General features: G+C 33.9%; 1 protein-coding gene and 1 long non-coding RNA gene across 3 annotated transcripts in view; one reads left to right on the plus strand and one right to left on the minus strand.

Annotated features, from left to right (window-relative positions):
- Positions 1–21,097, minus strand: part of LOC144449962 (RNA-binding protein, mRNA-processing factor 2a-like) — a 287,300-nt gene that overhangs the window by 82,669 nt on the left and 183,534 nt on the right. The window lies entirely within an intron of this gene.
- Positions 2,004–13,265, plus strand: LOC144450215 (uncharacterized). Its single transcript, XR_013482211.1, has 4 exons — positions 2,004–2,047; positions 12,036–12,201; positions 12,610–12,726; positions 13,192–13,265. It is a non-coding gene; the product is annotated as an uncharacterized LOC144450215 (long non-coding RNA).

Genomic DNA, 21,097 nt, shown 5'->3' on the forward strand with positions numbered 1-21,097 from the left:
AATTGACCCCTTAGCATGTAACACTACAATCCCTAAATTGACCCCTTAGCATGTAACACACTACAATCCCTAAATTGACCCCTTAGCATGTAACACACTACAATCCCTAAATTGACTCCTTTAGCATGTAACACACTACAATCCCTAAATTGACCCCTTAGCATGTAACACACTACAATCCCTAAATTGACCCCTTAGCATGTAACACACTACAATCCCTAAATTGACCCCTTAGCATTGTAACACACTACAATCCCTAAATTGACCCCTTAGCATGTAACACACTACAATCCCTAAATTGACCCCTTAGCATGTAACACACTACAATCCCTAAATTAACCCCTTAGCATGTAACACATATAATCCCTAAATTGACCCCTTAGCATGTAACACACTACAATCCCTAAATTGACAACTTAGCATGTAACACACTACAATCCCTGAATTGATCCCTTAGCATGTAACACACGATAATCCCTAAATTAACCCCTTACTTAGCATGTAACACACTACAATCCCTAAATTGATCCCTTATCATGTAACACACTACAATCCCTAAATTGATCCCTTAGCATGTAACACACTACAATCCCTAAATTGACCCCTTAGCATGTAACACACTACAATCCCTAAATTGATCCCTTAGCATGTAACACACTACAATCCCTAAAGTGACCCCTTAGCATGTAACACACTACAATCCCTAAATTGACCCCTTAGCATGTAACACACTATAATCCCTAAATTTACTCCTTAGCATGTAACACACTACAATCCCTAAATTGATCCCTTAGCATGTAACACACTACAATCCCTAAATTGACCCCTTAGCATGTAACACACTACAATCCCTAAATTGACCCCTTAGCATGTAACACACTACAATCCCTAAATTGATCCCTTAGCATGTAACACACTACAATCCCTGAATTAACCCCTTAGCATGTAACACACTACAATCCCTAAATTGACCCCTTAGCATGTAACACACTACAATCCCTAAATTGATCCCTTAGCATTGTAACATACTACAATCCCTAAATTGATCCCTTAGCATGTAACACACTACAATCCCTAAATTGATCCCTTAGCATGTAACACACTATAATCCCTAAATTAACCCCTTAGCATGTAACACACTACAATCCCTAAATTGACCCCTTAGCATGTAACACACTATAATCCCTAAATTGATCCCTTAGCATGTAACACACTATAATCCCTAAATTGACCCCTTAGCATGTAACACACTACAATCCCTAAATTAACCCCTTAGCATGTAACACACTATAATCCCTAAATTGATCCCTTAGCATGTAACACACTACAATCCCTAAATTAACACCTTAGCATGTAACACACTACAATCCCTAAATTGACCCCTTCCCAGATAACACCACACTGACGGCCCGACGTCGGCAAAATTGGGTCGGTGTGTCAACGTTTTCCCGACGTCGGCAGAAGGTCGGCACATGCATGACGTTGATAATTGAAAGCATATAAAATGTGTTGTGTTGTCATTTTTCAATACTTGCCGTAGTTGGGAAGCACCAGTGAGGCTTTATTTCACAAGAATAACGACTAAAACAACCGTGTTAACTTGCCGAATGCCACCGTCGGGCCAATGTTGGCTCAACCATGCAACATACCCTGCGACTTGGTGCTCACGTGATTGTCACGATATGAATGTGTGAATATTGGGTAGGTGTGTCAACGTTTTCCCGACGTCGGCACATGCATGACGTTGATAATTGAAAGCATATAAAATGCGTTGTGTTGTCATTTTTCAATACTTGCCGTACTTGGGAAGCATCAATGAGGCTTTATTTCACAAGAATAACGACTAAAACAATCGTTTTAACTTGCCGAATGCCACCGTCAGCTCAACCATATCATGGAGCTATAACCTGCGCTGTCGACTGGGTGATCACGTGATTGTTACGATGCGAATGTATAGCACGCCCTCAAGATAAGAAGTGTCTTCTGGTTGACTGCCGCCAACTCGTCATCTCGTTTACTAAGCGTTTTAGGATTTGTTTTCATCTTGGTGAGTATATTTATCTTACATAATTACTGTCAAAATGACCATGAATATGTTTTATTGTCTAGATTGTTAAATAAGACGACAGAAATTGCGAAACATGGTATGTATAGTTCAACGTGCACATTTGATAGCATGGGCGCGAGAATGATCGCACTGTGATCAGTAGCGTACAATACACAATATTAATGCCTTTTTCATAAATATTTTCAATTATCACGAAACAAAAACATACCAAATAGTAATACCAATACAATAAACTAAATTTCTATGTGATTGGGTAAGGTATAACTTGATGCGTTCGTCTTACAGAGCCGATTGTATGTGATCCCGCTGTCTCGGAACGCGTATATGGGGGTCACCATGGAAATGGACACGAAATAACCGTGTCTGTTCCATTCACCCTCCTCGTGTTTAAATTTTGTTTCCGCGCGATCCTTTACGTCATACAAATGTAACATTGTTGCCATCATTTGCACCAGATTGTGAGCTCCAATTCTATACTCGGAACAATAACATAACATGGCATTTTCGATGTGAAGGCATGGACGTTTGCACCTGAACGACTGGTGTTCAGAAAAATGTATGTTTTTTGCACTTGTGAAGTTTTTGTACTTGAAGTATATGTATGATTGGGGGTATAAATATGTGTAATGGAACAATTTATGTTGTATATTTTGCATACCTGTGTGTGACGTTTAGCCACTTGTGCAATGTGTGTGGGCAGTATGGGGTCAAGTAATCATTGAGTGTGGTTGTTGTTAAAACTATAAGGGGACAATCATTATTTATTAGTATGGTGGATCCTGTATTTATTTTATTTTATTTGGAGGGGTAGGGGAGAGGTTGGGTTTTTTTTTCCACAAAAAGGCTATCCTCCAAATGCAATGATATATATGGGAAGGTTCCATAAACCACCGGTCACTTTAGTGTGATAAATCAAGAGATTTGCTGGGTTTTCTCTGGGTTTTAAAATTTATTAGTAAAACAGCAAAACTCTGTAAAAATATGCCAACATTTGACATTTTCTTTTATATTCTTATGTAAAATTTACTAATGCTGAAAATTGAATATTAGTAAATTCCAGTTTTTAATAATTAATTTACTAATTAAGAATTATATCCATTATGATGACTGAATATCCACAGGGAGGGAGTAATGTTCCTCCAATGTTCTTCTAGACTAATAGTCCTGTGATCTCTTTCCAAAAGTTGTGCTCTTCATATTGCTCTTGATTAGATTTTCCATTTCAAGTCTTGGATAAATGACTGAACTCATGGGTTCTTAATTACACACACCATGGTTTCTTTTCCGACATCATATCAGTGCAACTGTGCTTAAAACTCTTCTGTGGATTTTCTCTCTTTCTCATTTTGCTTCTTCAACTGCAGTAAAGGAAATGATTGGTTAAAACTTAAAAATCTTTAAAGGTTATTTTACTTCTGTTGAAGGCCAAAGAATCCATAAGAATACAAATATTTTAAAGATGCATCTGACTTGTGTTGTTGTGTTATAACGTTACGGATAGCTTTGAGCTTCCTCCACATGATGTTTGACTCTTGAAGGGTATGTTATTAAATAAATTGATAGGACATGTATTTAGAGCCAGTGCTGATATCTCAATATGCTAACTACATTAACACTAAATGATTGGTAAGAAGGGGAGGGATGATACTCTCTTCAGATTATTGAAGTATTGAAATATTCATGTGAAAAATGGGATTACTCAGTTTCATAGATGTACTGGTTCATTTCATTATATATATATATATATATATATATATATATATATATATATATATATATATATATATATATATATATATATATATATATATATATATATATATATATATATATATATATAGTTTTGGTAGTACTGGAACTCTTTCTTGGTTGTAACTCGGAGTTTCACGCATAGTGCGATCATCAGACAACACTATCATCACGCATCACGCACTATGCGTGAAACTCCGAGTTACAACCAAGAAAGAGTTCCAGTACTACCAAAACTATTGCGCTCTGCCACTGCGGTATAGAGCACTGTCTTAGCAGATATATAAGCTATATAAGTTACAGCATCTCTACAAATAAATGGTGTTTGTAGTGATACGTAAGATTTCATATGTATGAGCATTGAAGTAATACTGCCATGTTAGGAGCAAAGGTAAAAATGACAATTGATGAACTGCTTCAATTCATTAATTTATTGCAATAAAGTTTTGTAGCACTGTAAGTAATCCTGGATTGATTTCAATTCTAACTCAAGAATATCATTTGAAACCCCAAGTCTTCATAATGAATATTCAAATAAATGGTCAATTAATTAAAAGTGGCCATATGAATGAGGACCGGGCATTTATATTGGATTTTTCATTTATAAAACATTTTTATCATTGCTTCCTATTTGGAAAATCAATGCAAAACAATTTGACTAAGTCTGTGTTTGTAACTCAGTGACTGCAAAAATTACAAAAAATGAATGGTGTAAAAAGTTTGTTATTGAACATTACAACAATTGCATCAAATGCATTGATCAACCAGATGAGTATCTGATAATGGATAAAATTTACAAGTGTGATTTCGATATGGTCATACTAAAAGATTTGTTTTCAGCAAACAACCTGATTGTTTATCTAATAGTTACATGAGGATCTCAAGTCAGCTGGGACTCATGGAAAAACGGGTTCATTACAGCATCAAGAAAGATACCAGTAACAGCTGTTCTGTCTGTCTTCTCAACTATAAAATGCATATTTAGTATTTTACACCTTTTCTTTTGTTTCTCTTGTACAGTCAAGTTGCAAGGACAAAAGATGCACTGAAGTAATAAGTATCTCATTGTCTATTCAGGCAATGTGTGACAACATCTATCTAAAGATAAACATAGACAATAGCTAGTAGGCCTCTCCACTGTTTTGGGGATAAATTACCATGGTCTATTCAAAATATCCTGAAACAACACATAGCAATGCCAAGATCTTAATAAACATTTGTAACATCACAGACATACTGGGGTCACATATGGAAAGTTTGGAATCAGTTCTACCACCAAGTATTTAGTCACTATTGAAGATATGCATGGATTTGCTGCATATATTAAAGAGTTTGAAAAGTTTCAAAAACAGTACTTGAACTAGAAATATAGCCCTAGCACAATCTGCCACATGTCAAGAATAATGATAAAAATTGTCACTCTTACCTTTGTTGTTCCAGTGAACTTGATTTTGACCAAAAGTTGATCAGATCATCAGCCATGGTCAAACAGAGAAACCACTATTGTGGAACCATCAGTAGACGTAGACATGAGATCATCTTCGGTTAAAATTACACCAAAAATGGCAGAAAAGAGATCTCCTTTGCAAAGGCTGCTATAGCTAGGTAACTTGCTACATGCCAATGTGAAAATAAGTGAAAACTTGGCTAAAACTATGTATCAATGTGTGGCACCGTACTTTTACCAGTTGTTGTATGTGGTACAACTTCAGCTGAATTATGCTAAAATTGACCTCTGGCCTTTCCACTCTTTCAACCAATAAGCATGCATGCTCATTGTTATGTAGTATACAAAACAGTGACACAATATTATATGTGTTTTGTGTTTGTACAAAGTATGCACACTGCCCAGTGATACAGATGTACACATGTAGCAAGAACCAAACAAGGTCTGAGTTGCAGAGTCGGCACATACATAGTGCATATGACAATCAGAGTTTTTACACAAAAATATTATTGTTCCTAAAAAGAAAGGTAAATTTCATTTTGGTCAATCCCATCTCAAATTAACAAAAACAGTTACATTTTTTTATCTTACATCATTATTTTTACCTACAAATAGGTGCATCGGCATAAAAATAATGATAATTTGTGTTTAGATAAAAAATGTACTCTGTGGATATTCCTGAAATTTCCCAATGATAGTTGAATTTAATGTCTTTGTGCTGACAATTTTGTACCCTGTTTTACCCAATATAAACTGAGTTTGGGATTTATAGATCCAAAAAAGACACGCTGTATCTCAGACTAGTGGTTTATAGTGGTTTGAGAGTGTATGTAGTCACTTCCTCTGTCTGTTGATTAATGTAATATGGATTCAGGCTACTGGGCTATATTTTCTGGATCTGCAATTTGACATTGCAGTTTGTTTTTGTGTGTGATGGATTCAGGCTACCGCTAGTACCAGGCTATATTTTCTGGATCTGCAATTTGACATTGCAGTTTGTTTTTGTGTGTGATATATATCTGATTCAGTTACATGCATGTGTTCTACAAGCAAGACAAATTTCCTGCAATAATTGCACATACATTGAAACATTAATTTTCAGACACTGGTTCCAAAATATATAGATCTCGCGCTATTATGTTGTACCATATTTATGAGGTACTGGTATAAATTCATCCTGGGTTTATTGTAAATGCTGCATGATTCAAACTTTCTGCATAACCATTCTATACTAGTATGTGTTCCTCACAACTCCACCAAGTTCAGTCAGAGAGGAAAAGTTTGTTTTCTCCTAGGCAACATTACATTTTAAATCTACAGAATTCCTGTACTCCATACATGTCTATTGTATAGTCATGGGAACAGTTAGTAACTTAGTCATGAGAACATTGATAGATGTATATACATTGTGTATTCCACTAGATAACTCTAATTATGCCCTTTATTAACTGTCAAAATGTTGACTAAGTTCATGGAAGTATAACCCTTCTTTCATGCTCAGTGTTTGAGATGTGCAGGATTAGCAGTCCGCTACTGGAGCTAATAGTAAAGTTTGTGCACAGGGGACAGCGAGCATGTAATCGATTGATTGATTGATTATTTGGTCGAATGATTGATTGATTATTTTTTCCTTCTCTCCCTGGCTACTTTTCTCTCTTTCAACTAGTATATAATACTAGTTTATGCATGATTGATTGTTTGTATAGGGTGTTATCCGCCAAAAGATTAGGCATAATGAACATTTTCACTGTAACCGATCATGGGATTAGGGGTGTTTTAATTTAGATAAGAAGAGAACAATTGACAAGGTGTCTTTATTTATATAGTAAAGATACAGTTGAAAGAGAGAAAAGTAGGCATATAGACAGTGTAGCCGACACGAAAATAGGGTACACGAAAAAAAGAAAAAAATCATGGGGGGGGGGGGGGGGGTATGATGAACTTACTGCATGGGCTGTAAGGTAGGGGGTGGCCCATTCCAAGCTATCAACTTACTTCTGGAGTTACCAAGTTAGGGCTTGGCATCTAAGGTAGGGGTGCCATGGCCTATTCCAAGTTATTCCAAGTTACCAACTTACTTAGTTACCAAGTTAGGGTTTGATCTCTAAGGTAGAAGGTGGCCCATTCCAAGTTACCAACTTACTTAGTTACCAAGTTAGGGTTTGATCTCTAAGGTAGAAGGTGGCCCATTCCAAGTTACCAACTTACTTAGTTCAGGGTTCTCCACAATTTAGAAAAATACAGGGGCGCCCTAATTTGCATATTTATTTGCATATCATTAGCATATTTCCAGATCATAATATTAGGAAGTGAAAAAAGTTTCCAAAATCAAAAACTCCTATTTTATTCATTCAGCAAACTAAAATGTACTGAAATGTATTGCAATCACCAATTTCCAAACCTTTCACATAATTCACAATGTAAAAATTTCAGGAAGGAGGTTGACAGTTACACAAACGATGTTATAGTAATGTTGGCAAGCATGTTTTACACACAGGAGTGACAACACATGGCATTGTTGATGTACATGTATGCACCTCTAGGCTAGCTATCACTTAGTTTTGAGTTGTTGGTTTCACCTTGTAAATGTGCATGTCATTCATAAAAATTAATTGAAAACAATTCATTTTCCTTTATTTCTCTAAAATTTGATATCCTTTTAATTTTCATGAATGGAAAATGATTTTTCATCCAAATTTGCCGGAAATACGTACATTTTTAATGTGACGAATTTGGGCTAAGAATAACCGAATACGTTCAGTGCAAATGTACAGTAACAAACATGGCTGCCACATCGGAGCTACCTCGTGGTACTACGATCGCGATTCACATCCAAACGTGATCATTTAGGACATAAATTTTACCATGGAACCGTACCGGAGTAGTTATTTCTAAAGAACATGTATAAATTTTAGGATTTTGTTTGTATTTATCGATACAATACGAAAATTGCCGTGACATCGTACATCGTATGCGTACTGTATTACGTATACGGGAAGGCTTGGAAATTACCGGCTTGATATACCCGGCCATAGAAACTACCAACGTACCGTCTTCTACTTTACGACGGTACTACATTTACTGTTTTTGTTTCGGCTACCATTGTTATAATCAAGGCGATAAATAAGTTCATAAATGATGATAGACGCAGTGTCGCTGTTCACTTCCTTCATTAACGGCATTGAATAGAATCTCTTGAAGACGTTCACACCAAAACAAAGGGGCGCTGAACGCAAACAGAGGGGCGGTTCTGTAAACAGAGGGGCGGTCCATGAAAACAGAGGGGCGGTGCGCCCCTCAAAAACCCCTCGTGGAGAACACTGTAGTTACCAAGTTAGGGTTTGATCTCTAAGGTAGAAGGTGGCCCATTCCAAGTTACCAACTTACTTAGTTACCAAGTTAGGCCTTGGGCTAGAAGGCAGTAACTTGTTCTGATTGACCCATTCAATGTTTCAGAAGTAGTTCTGCTGAGCACAGTCCCTCTGTATAGAGACTGTGTGCTGAGAGACAACATGGGTGATACAGGTTCATAACTCTACATTAGGGAGTTGGAACTTGGTAGACTTGCATATGATTTGCATGTCATTATCGGCTACACCATCTGTAGCCCGAAAAGTAGCCAGGGATAGAAGGAAAAAACAATCAATCAATCATTCGACCAAATAATCAGTCAATCGATCGATCGATTACATGCTCGCTATGGCCCCTGTGGTTTGTGCAGTGGCTGATAACCCAACTCTTTGCCTGTGTTTGCTGTTGAAGTATTATCAGTAATGGATAGTGTAAGACCTTGAAGGAATTATACTGTCAGTATAATTCCTCCAAGGTAAGACAAAAGCCATGGTCACATTGGTTTATCTTTGTTATTCATTCTTATCTCTTCACAATGGCTGGGTCAAAACCCTAAATTTTGGACATTACATTATTTTTGTAGAAGTAGATCACTAAGATGGTTACATGCAAAGCTGTAAAACTACCTGTGAAACACTGGGATTTTCTGAACATAGGACTTTGACAAAGTTACATAATACTGGTAATACTAGATTGTCAGGTTGACATTTATAGCCGGTCATACAGCTGTTATAGCCGGGTGTTGTAACCGGTAACCGGCTATTATCTACATCACTGAGTACGCTGGTGTTTTTTCACAATTTTTTATTATACGCTATTTGTAATGATGTGTAAATGAGTGTCTCTTACTCTAGTCACCACATTGATGATTCTTAATAATGACTGAGACTGCCCCTGGATTATATATATCGATATAGCTAAAAAGTCATGTACTATTTCTTGTCTTAGGTTATCATGTACGCAGTCGTCCTTTTTCCAACTGACAACACAGTTGATGTTGTGCCAAGATCCTGGCTTTATGGCAAGGACCTCAAACAGTGTTGGTGGCCACCACACAAAGGCCTGAAGTTTACCAATATGATCATGAACTCGGAACCCTCCCAACCAGGCTGGGAAAGCTATGACGTGCAGCTCTTAAAAGAAACAGGTTGGTGTGTGTTATAAGTAGTTGCAGTATTTTATTGAAATTTGGAACATTTAGAGTTAGAGGTAAAGGATGTATTACTAGCTATGTATTTAATCATCTGAAGGACAGCAGTAACTAACTGTTTATTCTCAAGTTGATGGTGTCTTCTGTGCTCCCTCTGACAATGACTGGACCATCCCAAGATTATTCTGTCATTTTATCTGTTAGAAGTTATCTTTAAATCAATAATGTGAGAAAACATTAAAACCCTAAAAATTAGGAAAGAGACATATCTTAATTGGTGTGGAGATTTTACTCTTAGACTGATAATATACATTTATGAAATATATTCCTGAAGTACCCTTTTTGTGACTTCTTTGAGACATGATATGTATCTAAATTATTATCATGTAACCATTATTGGAATTCCCATAATTGGTGGAAGCCATGGTTCTTGGGCGTGGGATATCATAGAATTTTATCTGCACTGGCAAAAGTGTGTGTGGTATGTGTGCTTATCTGTCATACCAAGTAATGTAAATATTTCCCCTTTTATACCTGCTGTGCTTTGCAGTGTTTATCAAGTTAACTATAGATATCTTGCTTTGGTGGTAGGTGTATACTACGTTCACACTTAGGCAGTTAAACCGGTGTCGGGCCTACTTAACTTTAAGTCAACTTAAACATTTCTAATGTGAACGCACTATGTCAGCCCAGGGCCGACTTAATTTAGTCCCAGACAAAGGGTGGGTTTAGGCCCGGTCTCAAACCGACTTAAAGTTAAGTCGACATAACATAAGTTGAGTGTGCATGGTTAACCTGACCTAAACCCAACTTAAAAGTCATTCCAAGTTGCTAAAGCAACCTCTTCCCACCAGACCCTGCTGCATTGTCAACTCGAAAGGGTGCGATTCACTGTTATGGTTGAAGGCACGTTCATGAACATCCACAAGGTTATGTGTTTGTTTCAACTGTTCTCCTCCTTTGTCGTTGATATCGCGCTCGTCTTGACCTGTTTAATGTAATCTGTCCGTCATTTTCTTCACTGAAGTTTCTGAATCTAGCGAAATGACCTGTTTAACAGAGTTCGACCTTCTTGAGTGTAAAAAGCGTAAGAATAAAAGAAAGAGAGAGAACAACCTTGCTTGTGGTTGTCCGACGGCCGCCATTACGTTGGAATGAGGGTGCTATGACTTTGGAATGTTAGGTCGGGTCAAACGCAAAAACCTTTCATGAATGTAAGTCGAGTTGTAACATTTTTTGGCTTATCAGGCTAATCCTTATGTCGGCCCTGGGCCACTTTTGGATTTGAGTGTGAACGTAGTCGTACTCTGGGTTTTTGTTTTTACTTATACCTCGTTCACACTCAAAACCAAAGTGACCCAGGGCCGACATAAGGATTAATCTGTTGAGCCAAAACAAATCACGGCTTGGAGTTAGTTCGGGTTCATACACGAAAGGTGGTAAGGCTTTTGATCCAAAGCCAAAGTGCCCTCACTCCACTCAAACCATCAAACAAGCCATATTCTCTCTCTTTCTACCATTCCTACATTTGTTGCTCAAGAAGGTTGAACTTTGTAAACCAGGGCCATTTTAATAAACTTAGAAACTCAAGTGAAGAAAATAATGAACAAACTATACAGAATAGATCAAGACGACCAGGGAGAACAGTCGAAAAGAACACATACTTAATATCGATGTTCATGAAAGTGCCCTTTGGAGTGGACAACACCGTAGGGTATGGTAGGAAGGGGTTACTTTAGGGACGTAGAAATTGAATGATACAGAATGGGTTGTGTGTGCGTGTTCAGTGCTTCTATGCTGAAGTCAAACACCGAGGACGTCCTAAAGTCGGTTGAACCATTCACATTCAAAATAGTTTATGTCGGCTTATCTTTTACCCCAGCCCTAAACCCCCCCCCCCCCCCTCTTGTCTGGGACTAAATTAAGTATATATATATATATATATATATATATATATATATATATATATATATATATATATATATATATATATATATATATATATATATATATATTGTCTTGCATTTTTTGAATAAATGAATGGACCTCTTTATCACCGTACTGCTATAAAAATAAATATATAAATCAACAAATAAATGAAAAAAAATTATATACTGGGGTATTTCCAACATAAAACTTAACCCTGCAATGTTATGATAACATGGTTAAAGTCTTCTGCAACCCTGCAGTGTTATGATAACATGATAACATGGTTAAAGTCTTCTGCTACTTATATGTTTCCTGTACACTCTTTCAATTATATATTCCAGGTACGCCATCTCAGTACCTTGGGAGGTGTTTCTTCCAAGGATGTGGTGGAGAGGATAATGGTGGCCATGTTCTCTCAATCATTATCCACGATCTACAACTGGCTGGGAAAAGGGAAACTAAAAAAACATGCCCTTTCACAACTGAGTATTGCAACAATTATCAAAGGTAATTTCTCAATTAAGATTTTGCATGTATCCTAACAGAGGGATAATGTCTCTGCAAGGCGAATTCTGTATTATTATTTATTTTTCACAGTGCTGCTCACATTGGTATTCAGTTTTACTTTATTAGTTTATTAACCAAGGTAATGAAATGAGTATACCAGAGTAATGCAGTACATTATAAATAATCCTAATTAACCCCAGGATTGTAAGAGGCACAAGTGATGGACTTCTATATTCTCTCATGGTGCCAAATAATTTGACAAAAGCTTTTAGAGTGATATTCATAAAAATTATACCATCCAAATTATGATATGTCTCAAAAAAGTGGCACTAGCCAGGGATCAAAGAAATAAAAAAAAAAAAAAAATCAGTAATGAATCGAAATCTCATGCAACATTTGCCATTCCAGATGCAGCCAAACAGTCTAATGTAAAGGAGGCTGACTGTGAGGCAGCCATTAAGAACTGGCTGAAGTATGCCAGCGACCGGGATGGGGGTCGAAAAAAGAGGGCAGAAAAGCAAAAAGGTACAATTATAGTGTCATATCAAATATTCATGACCTCAGTGAACTAAATCAAGATCACAGATGTCAGCCTGACTTCAAAATACTCATTTCTTTATGGTGCATATATATTTTTCCAATCAGTTGACTTGTTACTTTGTAAGTTGTAACTGTGAAAGAGGAAGTGTGTTGAAACCAGCCTCCGAAATGTTGTCCCTGCTTTCAGGAAATTCATGTTTTACTATTGAAACTATAATTGAAGGTCCCGTGAAGTGTTTGACATAGAAACATTTAATTTTTACCTTGTCAGCCATGAAGATATGCTGTAACAGTTAAAAATATTGGTAATAATGTTATCTTTTTTCAGTATCTGGCAGTTTACATGTGTAAATGACTTAATTTTGACTCACATGCTGGAGTCTGAGAAAACACCTATGATTTAAAATCAACAAAACATGACTGCCTAAAATTTTACTTCTTTATTTGCAGAAAGAGATAGAGAGCAAGCAAGGAAGTTCAAGGCTCTTAACCTGAACCTTGACTCAAGTGATGAACAAGAGTGATTTTTAGCACAACTGAACTGAGGTTCAGTAGTGCTATAGGGATGGCAAAATGTCTGTCTGTCTGTATGTCTGTGTGTGTGTGTAAACAACTTAAAGTCAAAAACTGCTGGACCGATGGCTTTGATATTTGGTGGTCATGTTACTTCTGGTATCTAGTTGGGAAATTGTTCAAATGAAAATGATAGTATCACAGATATGGGTTTTGGGTCAAAAAATGTGATTTTTGGTCAAAAAACTTAAACTCCAAAACTACAAGGCAGATTGGCATGAAATTTGGTGGGGACATTCTTAGGGGTGAGTAAATTAAGATTGTTCATGACATGATGATTCCCTCAGTAATATGCAAATTAGGGCTAAAAATGTGTCTTTTTGGTCAAAACGCTATAATTCCAAAACTACTCAGCAGATTGGGCTGAAATTTAACAGGGATGCATCTGTGGGTGTATAGACAAAGAAATACTAAGCATACTATGATTTCATGAGTGATATGCAAATTAGGTGGAAAAATGTTCATTTTTGGTCAAAAACTTATATCTCAAAAAGAACTTGGTCAATGAGACTGAAACTTGGGGAGATGTTTCTGAAAGTGTTATTCTTGCAGATTTTCTTCAAAAACATTTGGACAAAATCAAAATGATTGCATCACAGATGTGCATTTTGCATCAACAAATGTGATTCTGGGTGTGAAACTCATGCAAAATGAAAAGTTATAGTTTTATAGATGCAATAAAATCATTAAAATCTTTTATGGGCTACTTCACATGTCAATGTCAATTGCATGAAGATTACCCTCTGTTTAAGGTTGCTTGGAAACACTGTTTTAAAAATACTCTCTATGATTAAACAGGTTCATTCTGTGCTACATACATAATACAGTCTTTGGGGGTCAAGAAAGTGTGATTCACCAAATGAACATGTATACCTAGCATGCTCACCATGCGAATAAATATTTTCAAAACAGTACATTGTACAGTTGTGCTACAACACCATTGGTGGTATTTTTAGCATTCAAAGTTGGTGTGAGGAGACATTGTCCATAGGGCAACCATTTTATTATAAATTCTGCCATGTCTACAGCCTTTATTACTTTGAACTCTGTTAGCAAGATGTCATACATTCCACACACAATTACATTTAAGATAAGTTTTAGATATTTCCAAATATTCAAAAAAAAGAAAAGAAAAAAAAAGCGGGAACTGTGTAATATCATTACTTGTACACTAGCAATAAATATTTGATAAAATCCAATATTTTGTGTCTTGTTTAGTGTATTTGAATCACATTCAGCCCTGAATGGAATCTCTGATAGATCTGTGGGCAGCTTGCCATTATGCAGTGAAGCACCATTGGGCCAACAGTGGCCCAACGTTGGGCCAACCTTACCACCAATTAGCAATGTTGGGCCAAAGTTGGGCCAACGTTGTGCCTACCTATTTCTTGCCACTGTTGGGCCAACGTTGGGCCAACCTTGCCAGTGTCCAAAGTTGGGCCAACGTTGTGCCAACCTATTTCTTGCCACCAGTGAGCCAACGTTGGGCCGACGGACAAAACGACGTTGGGCCAACCTCAGTTCCTGACGTTGGCCCAACTGATCTACTTTCGTTGGGCCAACGTTGGCCCACCACAGGTGTGCTATCTGGGTTAGCATGTAACACACTACAATCCCTAAATTGACCCCTTAGCATTGTAACACACTACAATCCCTAAATTAACCCCTTAGCATGTAACACACTGCAATCCCTAAATTAACCCCTTGGCATGTAACACACTATAATCCCTATAATTGATCCCTTAGCATGTAACACACTACAATCCCTAAATTAACCCCTTAGCATGTAACACACTACAATACCTAAATTGATCCCTTAGCATGTAACACACTATATAATCCCTAAATTAACCCCTTGGCATGTAACACACTACAATCCCTAAATTGACCCCTTAGCATGTAACACACTACAATCCCTAAATTAACCCCTTAGCATGTAACACACTACAATCCCTAAATTAACCCCTTAGCATGTAACACACTACAATCCCTAAATTAACCCCTTAGCATGTAACACACTACAATCCCTAAATTGACCCCTTAGCATGTAACACACTACAATCCCTAAATTGACTCCTTTAGCATGTCACACACTACAATCCCTAAATTGACCCCTTAGCATGTAAAACACTATAATCCCTAAATTGACTCCTTTAGCATGTAACACACTACAATCCCTAAATTGACCCCTTAGCTTGTAACACACTACAATCCCTAAATTGACAACTTAGCATGTAACACACTACAATCCCTAAATTGACCCCTTAGCATGTAACACACTACAATCCCTAAATTGGTCCCTTAGCATGTAACACACTACAATCCCTAAATTAACCCCTTAGCATGTAACACACTACAATCCCTAAATTGACTCCTTTAGCATGTAACACACTACAATCCCTAAATTGACCCCTTATCTTGTAACACACTACAATCCCTAAATTGACCCCTTTGCATGTAACACACTACAATCACTAAATTGACCCCTTAGCATGTAACACACTACAATCCCTAAATTAACCCCTTAGCATGTAACACACTATAATCCCTAAATTGATCCCTTAGCATGTAACACACTACAATCCCTAAATTAACCCCTTAGCATGTAACACACTACAATACCTAAATTAACCCCTTAGCATGTAACACACTACAATCCCTAAATTGACCCCTTTGCATGTAACACACTACAACCCCTAAATTAACCCCTTAGCATGTAACACACTACAATCCCTAAATTGATCCCTTAGCATGTAACACACTATACAATCCCTAAATTAACCCCTTGGCATGTAACACACTACAATCCCTAAATTGACCCCTTAGCATGTAACACACTACAATCCCTAAATTAACCCCTTAGCATGTAACACACTACAATCCCTAAATTAACCCCTTAGCATGTAACACACTACAATCCCTAAATTAACCCCTTAGCATGTAACACACTACAATCCCTAAATTGACCCCTTAGCATGTAACACACTACAATCCCTAAATTGACTCCTTTAGCATGTAACACACTACAATCCCTAAATTAACCCCTTAGCATGTAACACACTACAATCCCTAAATTAACCCCTTAGCATGTAACACACTACAATCCCTAAATTGACCCCTTAGCATGTAACACACTACAATCCCTAAATTGACTCCTTTAGCATGTAACACACTACAATCCCTAAATTGACCCCTTAGCATGTAAAACACTATAATCCCTTAATTGACTCCTTTAGCATGTAACACACTACAATCCCTAAATTAACCCCTTAGCATGTAACACACTACAACCCCTAAATTAACCCCTTAGCATGTAACACACTACAATCCCTAAATTGACCCCTTAGCATGTAACACACTATAATCCCTAAATTGACTCCTTTAGCATGTAACACACTACAATCACTAAATTGACCCCTTAGCATGTAACACACTATAATCCCTAAATTGACCCCTTAGCATGTAACACACTACAATCACTAAATTGGCTCTATTAAAGTCAGACTATTACAATGGATCATTTCTATTAAAGTCAAACTATTACAATGGATTATTTCTATTAAAGTCAGACTATTACAATAGATTATTTCTATTAAAGTCAGACTATTACAATAGATTATATCTATTAAAGTCAGACTATTACAATAGATTATTTCTATTAAAGTCAGACTATTACAATAGATTATTTCTATTAAAGTCAGACTATTACAATGGATTATTTCTATTAAAGTCAGACTATTACAATAGATTATTTCTATTAAAGTCAGACTATTACAATAGATTATTTCTATTAAAGTCAGACTATTACAATGGATTATTTCTATTAAAGTCAGACTATTACAATGGATTATTTCTATTAAATTCAGACTATTACAATGGATTATTTCTATTAAAGTCAGACTATTACAATAGATTATTTCTATTAAAGTCAGACTATTACAATAGATTATATCTATTAAAGTCAAACTATTACAATAGATTATATCTATTAAAGTCAGACTATTACAATGGATTATTTCTATTAAAGTCAGACTATTACAATAGATTATTTCTATTAAGGTCAGACTATTACAATAGATTATTTCTATTAAAGTCAGACTATTACAATAGATTATATCTATTAAAGTCAAACTATTACAATAGATTATTTCTATTAAAGTCAGACTATTACAATGGATTATTTCTATTAAAGTCAGACTATTACAATGGATTATTTCTATTAAAGTCAGACTATTACAATAGATTATTTCTATTAAAGTCAGACTATTACAATAGATTATTTCTATTAAAATCAGACTATTACAATGGATTATTTCTATTAAAGTCAAACTATTACAATAGATTATTTCTATTAAAATCAGACTATTACAATAGATTATTTCTATTAAATTCAGACTATTACAATAGATTATTTCTATTAAAGTCAGACTATTACAATAGATTATTTCTATTAAAGTCAGACTATTACAATAGATTATTTCTATTAAAATCAGACTATTACAATAGATTATTTCTATTAAAGTCAGACTATTACAATAGATTATATCTATTAAAATCAGACTATTACAATAGATTATTTCTATTAAAGTCAGACTATTACAATAGATTATATCTATTAAAGTCAGACTATTACAATGGATTATTTCTATTAAAGTCAGACTATTACAATAGATTATTTCTATTAAGGTCAGACTATTACAATAGATTATTTCTATTAAAATCAGACTATTACAATGGATTATTTCTATTAAAGTCAGACTATTACAATGGATTATTTCTATTAAAGTCAGACTATTACAATAGATTATTTCTATTAAAGTCAGACTATTACAATAGATCATTTCTATTAAAATCAGACTATTACAATAGATTATTTCTATTAAAATCAGACTATTACAATGGATTATTTCTATTAAAGTCAGACTATTACAATAGATTATTTCTATTAAAGTCAGACTATTACAATAGATTATTTCTATTAAAATCAGACTATTACAATAGATTATTTCTATTAAAGTCAGACTATTACAATAGATTATATCTATTAAAGTCAGACTATTACAATGGATTATTTCTATTAAAGTCAGACTATTACAATAGATTATTTCTATTAAGGTCAGACTATTACAATAGATTATTTCTATTAAAATCAGACTATTACAATGGATTATTTCTATTAAAGTCAGACTATTACAATGGATTATTTCTATTAAAGTCAGACTATTACAATAGATTATTTCTATTAAAGTCAGACTATTACAATAGATTATATCTATTAAAGTCAAACTATTACAATAGATTATTTCTATTAAAGTCAGACTATTACAATAGATTATTTCTATTAAAGTCAGACTATTACAATAGATTATATCTATTAAAATCAGACTATTACAATAGATTATTTCTATTAAAGTCAGACTATTACAATGGATTATTTCTATTAAAGTCAGACTATTACAATAGATTATTTCTATTAAGGTCAGACTATTACAATAGATTATTTCTATTAAAATCAGACTATTACAATGGATTATTTCTATTAAAGTCAGACTATTACAATGGATTATTTCTATTAAAGTCAGACTATTACAATAGATTATTTCTATTAAAGTCAGACTATTACAATAGATTATTTCTATTAAAGTCAGACTATTACAATAGATCATTTCTATTAAAGTCAGACTATTACAATAGATCATTTCTATTAAAATCAGACTATTACAATAGATTATTTCTATTAAAATCAGACTATTACAATGGATTATTTCTATTAAAGTCAGACTATTACAATAGATTATTTCTATTAAAATCAGACTATTACAATAGATTATTTCTATTAAAGTCAGACTATTACAATAGATTATATCTATTAAAGTCAGACTATTACAATGGATTATTTCTATTAAAGTCAGACTATTACAATAGATTATTTCTATTAAGGTCAGACTATTACAATAGATTATTTCTATTAAAATCAGACTATTACAATGGATTATTTCTATTAAAGTCAGACTATTACAATGGATTATTTCTATTAAAGTCAGACTATTACAATAGATTATTTCTATTAAAGTCAGACTATTACAATAGATTATATCTATTAAAGTCAAACTATTACAATAGATTATTTCTATTAAAGTCAGACTATTACAATGGATTATTTCTATTAAAGTCAGACTATTACAATAGATTATTTCTATTAAAGTCAGACTATTACAATAGATTATTTCTATTAAGGTCAGACTATTACAATGGATTATTTCTATTAAAATCAGACTATTACAATGGATTATTTCTATTAAAGTCAGACTATTACAATGGATTATTTCTATTAAAGTCAGACTATTACAATAGATTATTTCTATTAAAGTCAGACTATTACAATAGATTATATCTATTAAAGTCAAACTATTACAATAGATTATTTCTATTAAAGTCAGACTATTACAATAGATTATTTCTATTAAAGTCAGACTATTACAATAGATTATTTCTATTAAAGTCAGACTATTACAATAGATTATTTCTATTAAAGTCAGACTATTACAATAGATTATTTCTATTAAAATCAGACTATTACAATAGATTATTTCTATTAAGGTCAGACTATTACAATAGATTATTTCTATTAAAATCAGACTATTACAATGGATTATTTCTATTAAAGTCAGACTATTACAATAGATTATTTCTATTAAAGTCAGACTATTACAATAGATTATATCTATTAAAGTCAGACTATTACAATGGATTATTTCTATTAAAGTCAGACTATTACAATAGATTATTTCTATTAAAATCAGACTATTACAATAGATTATTTCTATTAAAATCAGACTATTACAATGGATTATTTCTATTAAAGTCAGACTATTACAATGGATTATTTCTATTAAAGTCAGACTATTACAATAGATTATTTCTATTAAAGTCAGACTATTACAATAGATTATATCTATTAAAGTCAAACTATTACAATAGATTATTTCTATTAAAGTCAGACTATTACAATGGATTATTTCTATTAAAGTCAGACTATTACAATGGATTATTTCTATTAAAGTCAGACTATTACAATAGATTATTTCTATTAAAGTCAGACTATTACAATAGATTATATCTATTAAAGTCAAACTATTACAATAGATTATTTCTATTAAAGTCAGACTATTACAATAGATTATATCTATTAAAGTCAAACTATTACAATAGATTATTTCTATTAAAGTCAGACTATTACAATAGATTATTTCTATTAAAGTCAGACTATTACAATAGATTATTTCTATTAAAGTCAGACTATTACAATAGATTATATCTATTAAAGTCAAACTATTACAATAGATTATTTCTATTAAAGTCAGACTATTACAATAGATTATTTCTATTAAAGTCAGACTATTACAATAGATTATTTCTATTAAGGTCAGACTATTACAATGGATTATTTCTATTAAAGTCAGACTAATACAATAGATTATTTCTATTAAATTCAGACTATTACAATAGATTATTTCTATTAAAGTCAAACTATTACAATGGATTATTTCTATTAAAGTCAGACTATTACAATAGATTATTTCTATTAAATTCAGACTATTACAATAGATTATTTCTATTAAAGTCAGACTATTACAATAGATTATTTCTATTAAAGTCAGACTATTACAATGGATTATTTCTATTAAAATCAGACTATTACAATGGATTATTTCTATTAAAGTCAGACTATTACAATGGATTATTTCTATTAAAGTCAGACTATTACAATAGATTATTTCTA

Source organism: Glandiceps talaboti, chromosome 19, assembly GCF_964340395.1.
Source record: "Glandiceps talaboti chromosome 19, keGlaTala1.1, whole genome shotgun sequence".
NCBI lineage: Eukaryota > Metazoa > Hemichordata > Enteropneusta > Spengelidae > Glandiceps > Glandiceps talaboti.